Here is a 15,886-nt window from a genome sequence, read left to right as displayed (position 1 = left end):
TTGAAAAATCCAAAAATCTGTTAACATTGTACCTGCTCTCCCTATGACTGTCACGAGATGGGGCATATTCTCTCCAGATTGTCACTGTTCTTTCCACTCTATTGTCTAGGAATGGGGCATTGGCATGATTCAGGGCACTTCCCTGGTCCCTGTAAGCATTTGGGTATGGAATTCTCAGTGAAATGCTTTCTAGATACGTACATCCAACCTCTCCTAGATCTCTCCTGCAAGTACCTCAGATCTCTGATGCTGCACACCACCCCACCCCTATTCCATTTCCACCTCTGAGAGTTTCACCAGCACCAAAGTCAGAAACCTCTCTCTGTCTGATTCCCTGTCGGCACTGCCTCTTATTCTTTCAACTGCTGTTCGCTTCATCTATCATGCCAGGCGCTGAACTAGTGGCTGGGGATACAGAGGTAAACAAAACAAAAGCCAGCTTTCCTGGAGCTTACATGCTACCGTGAGAGAGGAGCAATAAACTCATACGAGAAGAAAGAGTGAAGGGAAAGAATCCCAAGGGCTACCTTTTTAGGGCCTATCCTCAATAACCATTGTCTTCCATTGACCCATCTCTGGTTCTGACCCTAACTTATGCAGCTCCTTAGGCAGAAGTAAAAGGGGAGTCCAGAAACGACTGTCAACATTGGGGAAATACAAAACAAAACCCAAATCATTCACCATCAGGCTGCTATTTGGAAATGTGTTTCTTTGTTCTGAATGAGCTCAGCAGAGTAGCTGTGTAATCTTAAGCAGTGTGCTCATTTCTGTGCCATGGTTTCCTTATTTGCAAAATGGAGGGTTTTAAAAACAAATTTACTGATATATAATTCACATACTGTACAATTCAACCTGTCTTTTATGACTGGCTTCTTTCACTTAGCATTATGGTCTCAAGGTTCATCCCTGTCGTAGCTTGCATCAGTACTTCTTTCTGTTTTATTGCCAAGTAACATTCTCCATTGTATGGATATGCCACATTGTGTTTATCCATTCTTCAGTTGATGAACATTTGGGTTGTTTCTTTTGACTATTATGAATAATGCTTCTGTGAATATCTGTGTGCAAGTTTTTGTATGAATGCATGTTTTCAATTTTCTTAGTTATATACTTTGGAGTGGAATTGCTGGGCCATATGGTTGTGGCTCTACATTTAATATTTTGGGGAACGGCCAAACTAGTTTCCAAAGTGGCTGAACTATTTTACATTCTCACCAACAATATATGAACCTGGAGTTTTAATGGTTTCTTCTACCATTACTGTATGAATTTGCTATGTTAGTAAGCATAAAGTTCTTAGAACTGTGTCTGGCACAGGGTACATGCTCCAAGAACGATTGCTGTCATTGCTGGTGATGCCTTTCTGATCAGAAACCGTAAAAAAGAACTTAAAAGCTTTTGCACGGCAAAGGAAACCATAAAGAAAATGAAAAGACAACCCTCAGAATGGGAGAAAATATTTGCAAATGAAGCAACCGACAAGGGATTAATCTCCAAAATATACAAGCAGCTCATGCAGCTCAATATCAAAAAAACAAATAACCCAATCAAAAAAATGGGCAGATGACCTAAATAGACATTTCTCCAAAGACAACATACAGATGGCTAAAAAGATGCTCACCGTCACTAATTATTAGAGAAATGCAAATAAAAACTACAATGAGGTATCACCTCACACCGGTCAGAATTGCCATCAGCAAAAAAATTACAAACAATAAATGCTGGAGAGGGTGTGGAGAAAAGGGAAACCTCCTACACTGTTGGTGGGAATGTAAATTGGTACAGCCACTATGGAGAACAGTATGGAGCTTCCTTAAAAAACTAAAACTAGAGCTACCATATGATTCAGCAATCCCACTCCTGGGCATATATCCAGAGAAAACCATAATTCGAAAAGATACATGCACCTCAGTGTTCATTGCAGCGCTATTTACAATAGCTAAGACATGGAAGCAACCTAAATGTCCATCAACAGAAGAATGGATAAAGAAGATGTGGTACACATATACAATGGAATATTACTCAGCCATAAAAAAGAATGAAAAAATGCTATTTTGCAGCAACATGGATGGACCTAGAGACTGTCATACCGAGTGAAGTAAGTCAGACAGAGAAAGACAAATATCGTATGATATCACTTATATGTGGAATCTAAAAAAAGGGTACAGATAAATGTATCTACAAAACAGAAATAGAGTTACAGATGTAGAAAACAAACTTATGGTTACCAGGGGATAAGGGGGTGGGGGGGTGGGGGGATAAGTTGGGAGATTGGGGTGGACATATACACACTACTATATCTAAAATAGATAACTAATAAGGACCTACTGTATAGCACAGGGAACTCTACTCAATACTCTGTAATGGCCTATATGGGAAAAGAATCTAAAAAAGAGTGCATATATGTATATGTATAACTGATTTACTTTGCTGTACACCTGAAACTAACACAATATTGTAAATCAACCATACTCCAATAAAAATTAAAAGAAGAAAAGAAAGAAACCTTAAGAAAGAGATTTTTAGAGATTGATGAAAGAGAATGCTTAGTTACAAGCAGTTTGCTGGGGAGGCACATCTTTCAAAACAGGCTTTAGGATGGACAGCATCTACCAATGGACATAGAAGAGGGAAGGAGGGATCTGAGCCAGTGGAGAACACAGGTTTAGAGCCTTTTACATCAGATATAACGGAGTTTGAATTTAGTTTCCTCCAACCAAAGCTCTGTGTCTTGGTCTAGTTGCAGCCTCTTTCCATGGTGGACAAAGAAGAAAAAGGACAATCTTAGCCCACAGTTTCATTGTGATGGTTACACAGGAATAATGCATGTAAAGGGTGCCTAGCATAGAATTTAGTACACAGTGAACATTCATTCACTAAATGAGAGTGTCGTTATTGATTGTAGTTGGAAGGATTCAAAATAATATCCCTGTTTCAAGATGGGGAAATTGAAGTTCAGAGAAGTTATATGACTTACGGATTTAGGAGAAGAAAGGAGACATTCTTATGTGGAAATGTTAAAAAAAAAATAAACTTTGTTATTCAGAAGTTTTAGATTTACAGAAAAATTGCAAAGATTGTACTGATGGTTCCTATATGTCCCCCCACTCAGTCCTCTATTAACATCTCACGTTTGTTACAATTAATGAATCAGTACTGATACATTATTATTATTAAGTCTATACTTTTTTCAGATTTCCTTAGTTTTTACCTAATGCCCTTTGTCTGTCCCAGTGTCATCATGTCTCCTTAGGCTTCTCTTGACTGAGTTTTCCAGGTTTCCTTGTTTTCTTTTCTTTTCTTTTTTTTTTTTTGGCATAATGTAGTGGTTTTATTTTTTATTTTATTTTTTAAATTTTATTTATTTATTTATTTATTTATTTATGGCTGTGCTGGGTGTTCGTGGCTGTGTACGGGCTTTCTCTAGTTGTGGCGAGAGGGAGCTACTCTTTGTTATGGTGTGTGGGCTTCTCATTGCAGTGGCTTCTCTTGTTGTGGAGCACGGGCTCTAGAGCTCAGGCTCAGTAGTTGTGGCGCATGGGCTTAGTTGCTCTGCAGCATGTGGGATCTTCCCAGACCAGGGCTTGAACCCGTGTCCCCTGCATTGGCAGGCAGATTCTTAACCACTGCACCACTGGGGAAGCCCCTTGTTTTCTTTTTGTGTGTGTGTGTCTGTGTTTTTAATTAATTTATTTATTTTTGGCTGCGTTGGGTCTTCGTTGCTGCGTGCGGGCTTTCTCTAGTTGCGATGAGTGGAGGCTACTCCACTGCGGTGCGCAGTTTTCTCATTGCGGTGGCTTCTCTTGTTGCAAAGCACCGGCTCTAGGCACGCGGGCTTCAGTAGTTGTGGCTCGTGGGCTCAGTAGTTGTGGCTCACAGGCTCTAGAGTGCAGCCTCAGTAGTTGTGATGCACGGGCTTAGTTGCTCCGTGGCATGTGGGATCTTCCCGGACCAGGGCTCGAACCCGTGTCCCCTGCATTGGCAGGCGGATTCTTAGCCACTGCGCCACCAGGGAAATCCCAGGTTTCTTTGTTTTTGATGATCTTGACAACTTTGAGGATTACTGGTCAGGTATTTTATAAAATGTCCCTTAATTGAGATTTGTATGTTGTTTTCCCTAGAAGTAGACTAGAGGTTATAGGCTTGGGGAGTAGGCAGAGGTAAAATGCCATTTTCATCTCATCATATCAAGGGTACATGCCTTCAAGATGATTTATCACTTTTTTTTAATTTTCAATTTTTTCAGGTTGTATTTATTTATTTATTGGCACCACGCAGCATGCGGGATCTTAGTTCCCTGACCAGGATTCGAACCCATGCCCCCTGCGGTGGAAGCACGGAGTCCTAATGACTGGACCACCCGGGAAGGCCCAAGATGATTTGTCACTGTTGATGTTAACTTTAATCACCTGGCTGAGGTAGTGCTTGTCAGATTCCACTGTAAAATTACTCTTTTCCTCCTTTCCCTATCCTACTCTTAGGAAGGAAGTCACTATGCACAGCCCATACTACAGGAGTTGAGACATTATGCTCCACCTCCTTGAGGGCAAGAATATCTACATAAACTATCTGGAATTCTTCTGTACGGTAAGAATTTATTTATTCAATCATTTATTTATATTATATTATGATGGATTTATGGATATTCATTTTATACTTTAGGTTAAACACTAGTACTACTTTAATTATTACTCTCCAGTTTTCAGTTGGCTCCTGTGTCCCTTTGATGTACCCCCATCATTGTATTTTTTGTTCTGGGTGTTTTCCTGTTTTTTTTTTAGCGGAGACTTACTTTTTATTATTTATCCTTTTATGTCTTTGGATTTTTGTCTCATGTGCATGTATTATCTACTTTTATGCCTAGGGTAATTAACATTAAAATTTGTAGCTTATTACAAAAGGTAGAATAAAAAGTTTCCTTCCTTCCCCTAACCCTCCTACCCTGCTCCATTTCCCCTTCCCCGGAGACATCATGTTGATCTCTTGTTTGTTTCTGCAGAACAATTCCTTTTTTTCCTTCTTTTAAACAAATGTTTACGTATAGTACATGCTGTTCAGCACGCTGCTGTTTTCAACTAACAATCTCTTGTGGGTTATTCCACTTCAGCACATAGAAATCCATCTCCTTTTAGTCTCTACATAGTATTCCTTTGTAAGGCTATACCATAATATATTTAACCAGTCTCCATCAGTGGACATCTACGTTCTTTTTAGTCTTTTACTAGAACAAGGAGTGCTGCAGTGAATACCCACATCTTTGTATACTTGAGCAAATAAACCTGGAGGATCAATTTCTAGACAAGGAATTGCTAAGCCAGAGTATATGCTTTCAAGATTTAGATGCTGCTAAATTGTCCTCCACAAACCTTTCACCAATTTTCATTCTCACCAACAGTGTATGAGAGGACCTGTTTCTCCACACCCTTGCTAACATGGAGAAGTAACAAGCTTTTTGATCTTTGTTAATCTGATAGGTGAAAGATGTTGACTCACTGAAGTTTTAATTTGCATTTCTTTTATTATGAGTGAAGCTGAACATCTTGCCAGACGTTTACAAATCACTTGTATTCTCCTTTTCTGTGAATCGTCTCTTGAGATCCTCTGCCCATTCCCCCCTCCCCTGCCCTTTAGACTTTTTCTAATCTTTGTTTTGTGCCTCAGTGAAAGCTACTCATTCATTTAGTCCATCAATATTTATTGATTATCTACAGTGTTATAGCAACATGCAGTGAACAGAAAAGACAAAGGTATTTAAAATTCTAGAGGGGGCAGAAAGAGTAAAGAAATAAATATATGTCAGTTGGCGATAACTGTTATGGAAAAAGAGTAGAATATAGGCTAGAAAGTTTTGGGGTGCTATTTTCTTTTTTTTACATTTATTTATTTATTTATTTATTTATTTTGGCTGCACTGGTCTTAGTTGCGGCACCTGGGACCTTTTGTTGCAGTGCGCAGGCTTCTCTCTAGTTGTGGAGCGCGGGCTTAGTTGCCCCTCGGCATGTGGGATCTTAGTTCCCTAACCAGGGATCGAACCGGCATCCCCTGCATTGCAAGATGGATTCTTAAACACTGGACAACCAGGGAAGTCCCTGGGGTGCAATTTTCTATAGAGAGATCAAAGAAGGTTTCTCTAAGGGATGCCAAGGGCGCAGAGTGGGAATGAAATGAGGAAAGGAATCATGCAATACCTGGGAGAGGAATGCTTGAGGCAGAGGGAGGAGCAGGGTGAAGTCCTTGAGGTGGAAATGTGCTGGGTGAGCTGGAGAATTAGCCAGGGGACCAGTGTGGCTAGAGCAGAGTGAGTGAGAGGGAGAGGGATGGGAGATGAGATCCAAGAGGTGTGCGGGGACGAGATCGTGTAGGACCTGGCAGGCCTTTGTAGGGACTTGAGGATTTTGGCTTCTACTCTGAGTGAGATGCTAGCCATTACAGTTTATTTAGGCTGTACTTTTTTTTTTTTTTTGAGAATTTCAGAACAGTGGAAAGACATTACCAGATTTAGTTTTTTAAAGGACCACACAACGGCACAACAGTAAGGTCCGTGAAGGGAGTCGTTACAGTCCACACGTGATGGGGGCATTTCCCATGATTAGCCTGTTCTAACTGGACTATTTAGGGGGCTAGCCTGCTTTAAGCAAATCCAATGTGTGAAAATCCAGATGGACCTAATTTTCTCCAAGGGACAAGGTGGTCATTGCCATAGGCATGTGCTCAGCGTGGAGAGGGTAATGCAGAGATCCCAAGCCTCTCTGGGTAATAAATAAGCCCCACCCTTTTTCCCATTGGAAGTAATCATCTCCCTAAAGCTTATCCACCACACCTCTAGAAGTGCCTCCTGCTGACACATTCAGGAAAGGCCATAAAAATATGTGTTCAAGAACATTCCCAGGGATTTCCCTGGTGGCACAGTGGTTAAGACTCCAGGCTCCCAATTCAGGGAGCCTGGGTTTGATCCCTGGTCAGGGAACTAGATCTCACATGCATGCCGCAACTAAGGAGCCAGAGAGCCACAACTAAGGCCTGGTGCAACTAAATAAATTAAATAAATAAATAAAGTAAATATTAAAGGGACTTCCCTGGTGGCGCAATGGTTAAGAATCCGCCTGCCAATGCAGGGGACCCACCTTCCAGCCTTGCTCTGGGAAGATCCCACATGCTGCGCAGCATCTAAGTCTGTGGGCCACAACTACTGAACCTGCGCTCTAGAGCCCATGAGCCACAACTACTGAAGCCCGCACGTCCTAGAGCCTGTGCTCCTCAACAAGAGAAGCCACCGCAATGAGAACCCCATGCACTGCAACAAACAAACAGTAGCCCCTGCTCACCGCAACTAAAGAAAGCTCGTGGGCAGCAACGAAGGCCCAACACAGCCCAAAATAAATAAATAAATTAATTAATTTTAAAAAAGAAGTGAGTTGGAACTTTTTAAAAAATAAATAAATAAATATTTTTTAAAAAAAGAATGTTCCCAGAATTAGATAGTGGTAGTAGTTGTACAACTTTGTGAATATACTAAAACCCCAAACCCTTGAATTGTATACTTTAAAAGGGTGAACTTATGGTATATGAATTATAAGTCAATAATAATAGTAATGTTCCCAGAAACCCTGTTTGTTATCGTGGAAAGACTGGAAACAACCCAAATGTCTAGCCACAGGCATCTGTTAAACTTGTAGGATCATCAATGGATAAATATGGAACAGTTAACAAGAATGAGGTGTGTCTGTACTGGTTGGTGTGGCAGATAAGGTAAGCTCCCTGTGATGTAGTATTAAGTTAAAAAATTAAGGGAAGAACTGTGTGTATAGTTTGCTACCATTTATGTGAGAAAAGTATATATCCATGCATGCATAGAGTATTTCTAGAAAGATATTTGAGAATTGCTCAATAGGAACTTCTAGGGAGTGGAGATAGGGTTTCACCTTTATGGATCATGTTCTACTCTTTCTACTTAAAATATATATATATATATATATATATATATATATATATATATATATATATGTAAAACTTTTACAAAAACATAAAATTTAATTATCACAACAAAAATTAAAAATACAAAAATTGGGAGAGGAATGCTTCAGGCAGAAGGAGGAGCAGTGCCCAGTCCTTGAGGTGGGAGCGTGCTGGGTGAGCTGGAGCCTCAGCGAGGGGAGCCGTGTGGGCTGTTGCCGGCTACCAAGTGAAGAAGAGCCTGGGAGGAGTGTTTGTGGAGCACTTTCTACATGCCAGGCATTTCGCTGTGGGGTTGTGCGTGGGCAGTGGTGGGTAAGACTGACAAATGCCTTCACCAAGCTCCTAGTTCCTCCCAAACCCTCCCACCAACTGGTGGGAGGCCCTGCCCTGGCTCTTGGAGGGAGTCCTCTCTTGCCTTCCTTCCCCCCTTCTCCCACCTTTTCTCCAGGACCCATCAAATCCCGAGTAGGCTTGAGCTGAGTGACCTTGAGCAAATGACTTTACCTTTCTGAACCTTAGTTCCCTCATCTGCAAAATGGGAATAATAATAAAGCGTATCTCAATGGAGTTGTTGTGAGAATCACTGGTGTTCTAAAAATGGTTAAGATGGTTACTGATATTAGGCTGCCTCTAGCACCAACTTGCCTGAGTTGGTTATTTAATACTAAGAATGTAATGCCCACAAGTCTTGCTTGCAAGGCAGGTAAGACTGGGATGAGTATCCTCAGTGTATACTGAGGTGCAACGATGAAAAAGGCTCATGCAAATTTAGTGAAAAATTCAAGAGGGACAGACTTTAGGGTCAGACAAAATATAGGTTTGAATCCCTGCTTTGCTAGCTGTTTGCTTTGTGATTTTAGGCTAGTTACCTCTCTGAACCTGAGAGTTAACCACACCTACCAAAAAAGGGACAAATCCTTGGACCTCAAAAGCCTGGAGGACTAAAAGCTGCGGCAAAAGAAGGCCTTACATAGTGCTGGGGACATAGTAAATGCCCAGGAAATAGCAGCTGTTAGGGTCATTATTCTGTAAATGTCCTGAATGATTATAACATTTACGGAACCAGGTGTCAGACCCCATGTTAGGTGCTGAGATCAGATGAACTAGAGACCAGGTCTCGTGGTCTCTAACTCTCTCCCTAATACCAGCCCCTGCCCTCCCAAGCTGTGAAGGAGAAGAGGTCTTTAGTGATGCAAATGAGCGTTTACTTTTTTCATTAACGAGACAATGAGCCCTTGATGGAAATGTTTGGAACTTTGAAAAAGGAGAAAGATTGGTTAATAAGTGTTTGTTGATATACTCACACCCTGCTTTACTGTCAATAAACATTTCCTGAGGCCAGCTGGGACAACCCCAGCTTGGAATCCAGTTGAGGTCTCTAAAATGCTAGGTGAACTGGGGCCTCAGTGTCTCAGGCTAATGTAGGAATAACAGCGATGTAATGATGCTCACCTCTCAGGGCTGGGCCAGGTGGCTGTGATGAAATGTGTATGAAACACTTGACACACCTTAGAAATGAAGCAATTTTTCTTACCTAACAAAATCACTTATTTTACTCCAAATCTCCCCACCCCACCCCTAGCTTCAGGAGAAGCAATTGTAGACTCTCTAGGGGACCCTGACCCCAATACTTAGGGATCACAGAGCCATTGCCAGTCTCCTGGGGAAGACACAGTGGGAGGAAGACAGTGATGAAAAAAGACCGAGGACATCTAGAGCCATTGTGCTGGGTGCAGAACAGGCTAAAGTTAGCAATAAAGAGAGACTTAAAAAACAAAATCAAACACTGTTTTTCATGTATGTGAAGATATTCACTACAGGTTTTCCACAAAAATATTGTTCCTAGAGCTAGAGAATGAAAATAATTCAACTGTCCAAAATAGGAGTGATTAAATAAATCATTCAACATTCACACAATGGTCTAGGATGGCCTTTTAAAATATAAGGTAAAATAAAATAAAATATAAGGTAGATCCCAACATGCAGATCTGGGATAATCTTCAAGATTTATTATTAATAAGCAAATGGGGCTATCTTGTGTTCATGGATAGGAAGACAATATTGTAAAGATACAGTTCTCTCCAAATTGATCTGTAACCATCAATGCAATGTTAATAAAGCTTACAACAGGGTTTTTCATGAAACTCAACAAGCCAATTAAAAAATATATACAGAGAAGTAGGAGCTAAGAACAGGTAGATACTTCTGAAGAAGAATAAAGAGAAGAGACTTGTTCTACCAGAATTGTTAAAAAGCTATTGCAGTGAAGACAAGATGGTGTTGGTAGTGATAGAAATTCACCAAAATCAACTCATGAATATAAAAAATTTTGATAAATGACAGGGGTGGCACGACAGATCTAAGGAGGAACTATCCAATAAGTGGAGCTGGAAAAAAAGTCCTCCCTATAGGAAAAAATGAAATTAGATCATTGCCTCACACTATACACAAAAATCAACTCCAGATATAAGGACTTAATTATCAAAGGCAAAACATTAAAAGTTTTAGGAGAAAATATAAGAGAATTTCTTTCTAATCTTGGAGTAATAACGAATCTCAAAACACAAAAGGTTAGTTATAAAATAAAATATTGATAAATAAAACTATATTAAAATTAAAACAAAATTATAAGCTACAAATTTGAAGAAGATATTTGCAAACACATATCACTATTCAAGGATATATATATTGAGATGATCTAAAGACCATCTATGAACCAACAAAGCATAATAAATCAACAGAAAAATGGGCAAAAGACTCGAACATGCATTTCAAAGAAGAGGAAGTATGGCTAAGAAACTTACTGAGAGATGTTCAACATCATTCAAGGAAATACAAATCAACATCATAATGAGATATCCAGTCTATGGCAAGAATTAAAACACCAAGTACTGGAGAAGAACAGTAGGTCTTCTGTACATTGCTGGTGGGAATATATATCCATACAACCATTTTGGAAAACAATTCATCATTCTTTCTTGTCAAATTGAACATTTACACACCTTAAAGCCTAGCAGTTCCACTCTTGGGCAGGTATCCAGGAACAAGTCTTGCTCAAGTGCTCTAGGAGACATGTACATGAATATTCATAACAGCAGTGAACAAATGGCCAAAAACCAGAATGAACCCGAAAAGCCCTTCAACAGGAGAATGGATAAATACATTGGGGCACCTTGACAAAATGAAATATTATACAAGAGTGAAATTGGAATTAACCACAGCTACACATAACAGTACGAATGAATTTCATTAATAGACCATTGAGTGTAAAAACAGAAAGTGAGAACCTGAGGACTCCTACACCATGATAACCTTTTAAAAAAATCCAGAAATAGCTAAAACTAAACAACATATTGTTTAATCATCATAGATAGGACAAAACTACAAAACTAAAGGCAAGAAAACAATAAACACAAAGTTCCAGAGAGTGGTTTCCTGGTGTGGGGAAGGGGAAGCAGCTTGAACAGGACAAAGGTAGAGCCCATCAGAAGATGGGAATTATTGTCAATATTATTGTAATATTAATAAGTAAATATATAAATAGATGAATAAACAAATAAAAACATAAAACAAGTGGATAAAGAAATAAAAGAGGGCTATAAACAGATAATAACAATGTGTTATTAAGGATTTTAATTAATCCAATTCTTAGTACCTGAAGTCTTTTCTTTTTTTTTCTTTTGCAGTATGTGAGCCTCTCACTGTTGTGGCCTCTCCCGCTGCGGAGCACAGGCTCCAGAAGTGCAGGCTCAGCGGCCATGGCTCATGGGCCCAGCCGCTCCGTGGCATGCGGGATCTTCCCAGACCGGGGCACGAACCTGCGTCCCCTGCATTTGCAGGCGGACTCTCAACCACTGCGCCACCAGGGAAGCCCACCTGAAGTCTTTTCTTAAAAAAGCATGCATCTTACACTAAAAAACACTAGCGGGGAAAATATTCATTCCCTATGCACAGAAATTTTTATTTTTATACACCAGCCTTTCACAGGGTATCTGGGTTGGATGGGGTAGGAGGGTCATATAGGGAGACTTTCTCTTTACTGTATACCTTTGTGTACTGTTTGGAATTTTTGTTTTACTTTGTGCATAGAATGTCTTTTCAACAAGGCTTTGTGTCAAGATGAAAAAATTAAAATAAAAACCAAGCTTTTTATTTGGTAGAGTTGATGTTTCACAGGAGATGTTTTAAAAGCCTGCTAGGGACTTTCCTGGTGGTGCAGTGGTTGGGAATCCGCCTGCCAATGCTGGGGACACGGGTTCGAGCCCTGGTCAGGGAAGATCCCACATGCCGTGGAGCATCTAAGCCTGTGCACCACGACTACTGAGCCTGTGCTCTAGAGCCCATGAGCCACAACTACTGAGCCCACGTGCCACAACTGCTGAAGCCCGAGCGCCAAGAGCCCATGCTCCACAACAAGAGACGCCACCGCAGTGAGAAGCCCGCGAACCGCAACGAAGAGTAGCCCCTGCCCACTGCAACTAGAGAAAGCCCACGTGCAGCAACGAAGACCCAACACAGACAAAAATAAATAAATAAATTTATTTAAAAAGTAAAAGCCTGCTAATTAGTGATATTAATGAGGGAGGGGCAAAGGGGCACCGTTCGTACCCTGTTGGTGGCACTAGAAATTAGGGTAGCACCTTAGGAGGGCAATATTTAGTAGTGTCTATGGAAATCTTAAATGCACATATTCTTTGACCCAGCAATTCTCTTCCACTTTAAGAATTTACCTTATAGATTTACTTGTACAACTCAAGATACAAACGTACAATGTTGTCCATCACAGCATGGTACAAAGTTAGCTAGACATCATGTTATATGCACACAATTGACGGGTAGCTATTTAAAAGTAAGAGATATGGACTTCCCTGGTGGCACAGTGGGTAAGAATCCGCCTGCCAATGCAGGGGACATGGATTCGAGCCCTGGTCTGCGAAGACCACACACGCTGAGGAACAACTAGGCCTGTGCACCACGACTACTGAGCCCGCACACCACAACCACTGAAGCCCACGCGCCTAGAGCCCGTGCTCCGCAACAAGAGAAGCCACCACAATGAGAAGCCTGTGCACCATAAAGAAGAGTAGCTCCAGCTCGCTGCAACTCGCGAAAGCCCGTGTGCAGCAATGAACACCCAACACAGCCAAAAATAAAATAAAATAAATTTATTTTTGAAAAAGTAAGAGATAAGTCTGTATGTATTGATGTGGAAAGATGTTACACATATATTAAGTGTAAAAAGGCACGATGTAGAACAATATATACAGTATGATATCATTTCTAGGTATAAAAGACATACTCATGGAAAATTTCTGAGGAAATACAAGTAACAATACTGATTACCTCTGGGGAGTGGAATTAAGAAGGTGAAGGAAAAAAAAAAAAGAAGGTGAAGGAAAGACATACCTTTTGGTTTATACTTCAAAGTATTGGATTTTATGTTTGACAAAGAGCAAACATTTATTACCGCGATTACAAAAAAAAACGATTTTAAGAGTTCAAAACACAATGTCAGTTATATTTCAATAAACCTGGGGAGGGGTAAAGTTCATAAATTAAAAAGAAGCAATGTATGCTCATTGCAAAAAAGTTTTTAAAGAAAATAAAGAAGAATATAAAGAAGAAAAGATCAACAGCTTTTGCCTCCTCATCCTCAACAAGATGGTCACATGTAACAGTTTGGTATATTCTTCTAAAAATTTTTGTCTGCGTTTTTGTTTTCCTATTTAGATTTAGTTATTTTTATGAAATGGAATCATATTACATATGTTGTTAGTCCTTTTTTCACATTTTATCATGTTAATAATATATACCTACAGCATTATTGGTTTCCCAAACCATAAATAATTGTACTTTTTTCTGACTGTACAAGTGTGATTCACAAACAAAATATCTCTATAACTGTGTTGCTAAATAAGAAATGCAGGTTGTAGAACAATAGGTACAGTGTCCTCTCATTTTTGTTAAAAAAAGCAAAAAGAAAATGTGTGTGTGAGGTCTGAAAGAACAGTCGAGGAGAATAGTCATTAAACTCGGCTTAGAGTAGTTATGTATGGGAAATTGGATTGAAGTTGTTTGGATTTTTATAGCATGTTGCTTTTATAATGATGATACATGCCTGTTATCAAAATTTTTTAAAATTCAGACAAGCTCACAAAAAATTGAAATTATCCCAAATCCTACCACGCAGAGATAACCCCAGTCGACACATTGGTTAGCACGCTCACATTTGCTTGTCTGCCTATACAAATATATTCATCCTCTCAATTTATAAGTTGCAATTATACAAAATGCACTACTCTGTACCCTGCTGTTTTCAATATGTTCCATGTCAGTACATCATTCTAATGATTGCACATTATGCCATGTAACAGCTACACTGAAATTTAATCAAGCAATCCCTCGCTGTTGAATTTTTTAACAAAAACTTTTAAATTGTAAAATACAACATACATCAGAAGAATGTATAAAGCGTATGTACTTCTTACGAAGTAATTATAAGCAAACATTTGTGTTACCTCTATCCTAGACACACTTAAAAATTGTTTTTAAGTTAAAAAAAGAAAACTAAAACAAACACCTGTGTACCATCTCCTAGAATTAACAAACACACATTTTGTTATTTTTTTTGCTTCCATTAAAATTTTTTTTTCACTAACAAGACGACAAAATAGGATTATTTTATTCTATTCACCCTTTTTAAAGAGTTCAGAACTTTATGTTCACTCTTCTGTGAATACTTCAGTGGACCAAGCCCAATACTGACCTCAGCCCAACAGGTTTTTTTTAGGGTTTTAATGGTCTTAGCGTTGGCCAGTGGGAGCCCCTTTGTCAAGATTCTTGTCTTTCCAACAAGACTATGTTAATCTTTGAAAATTTCTTTGCTTCCTGGCTCTACAAGATGTTCCAGGCTCATCTTGTACCTTTCAGCCCTAGACACAGACTTGGCCTTTTCTGCAACCAGCCCTAGTTAGAGACCATAATCTGGGTGCTAAGGTGCATTGTTGGGGTGCAGAATTGTTAAATAAAATGCAACTTTACAGGTAAAGGCGAAGTCCTCTTAGTTCTGTGAAATGGTAATGTTATCACTTTTACATTTCCCTGATTATTCATGAGGGTGACCATCTTTTCAATATATTTATTGGTGATTTGACTTTCCTTGTCTCCCAACTACTTCTTCACATACTTGTCTTTTTTTTTTTTTTTCTCGCCTTGTGGTTTGTGGGATCTTAGTTCCCCGACCAGGTATTGAACCCAGGCCCCAGCAGTGAAAGCTCCAAGTCCTAATCACCAGACCTCCAGGGAATTCCCTATTTTTCTTTTGTTGAACCTTTATGTCATATCTAAATTTTGTTGCCTTTATAAACAATGCTGTGATGGACTTCTTTGTCCATGGATATTTGCTCATTTTTCAGATTGATTCCTTAAATAAATTTCTAAAAGTGTAATTTCTGGGGAAAGAATAGTGTTTTTTTTAAGTTTTAAAATAAACTTATTTATCTATTTATTTTTGGCTGCATTGGGTCTTCGTTGCTGCGCGCAGGCTTTCTCTAGTTGCAGCGAGCGGTGGCTTCTCTTGTTGCAGAGCACAGGCTCTAGGCGCACAGGTTTCAATAATTGTGGTGCAGGGGCTTAGTTGCTCCTCATCATGTGGGATCTTCCCGGGCCAGGGCTCGAACCCGTGTCCCCTGCATTGGCAGGCGGATTCTTAACCACTGCACCACCAGGGAATTCCCAAAGAATCGTTTTTAAATTTAATACTTTTATTTTCTTTTTTAAAAAACAGTCTTTTAAAAAAATCCAAATCGGGACTTCCCTGGTGGCACAGTGGATAAGACTAAGTGCTCCCAATGCAGGGGTCCCGGGTTCCATCCCTGGTCAGGGAACTAGATCTCACATGCATGCTGCAACTAAGAGTTTGCATGCCACA

Source organism: Mesoplodon densirostris, chromosome 16 (genome assembly GCF_025265405.1).
Source record: "Mesoplodon densirostris isolate mMesDen1 chromosome 16, mMesDen1 primary haplotype, whole genome shotgun sequence".
NCBI classification, from domain to species: Eukaryota; Metazoa; Chordata; class Mammalia; order Artiodactyla; family Ziphiidae; genus Mesoplodon; species Mesoplodon densirostris.
The sequence above is the reverse complement of the archived record's forward strand: the minus strand, read 5'-3'. Positions refer to the sequence as shown.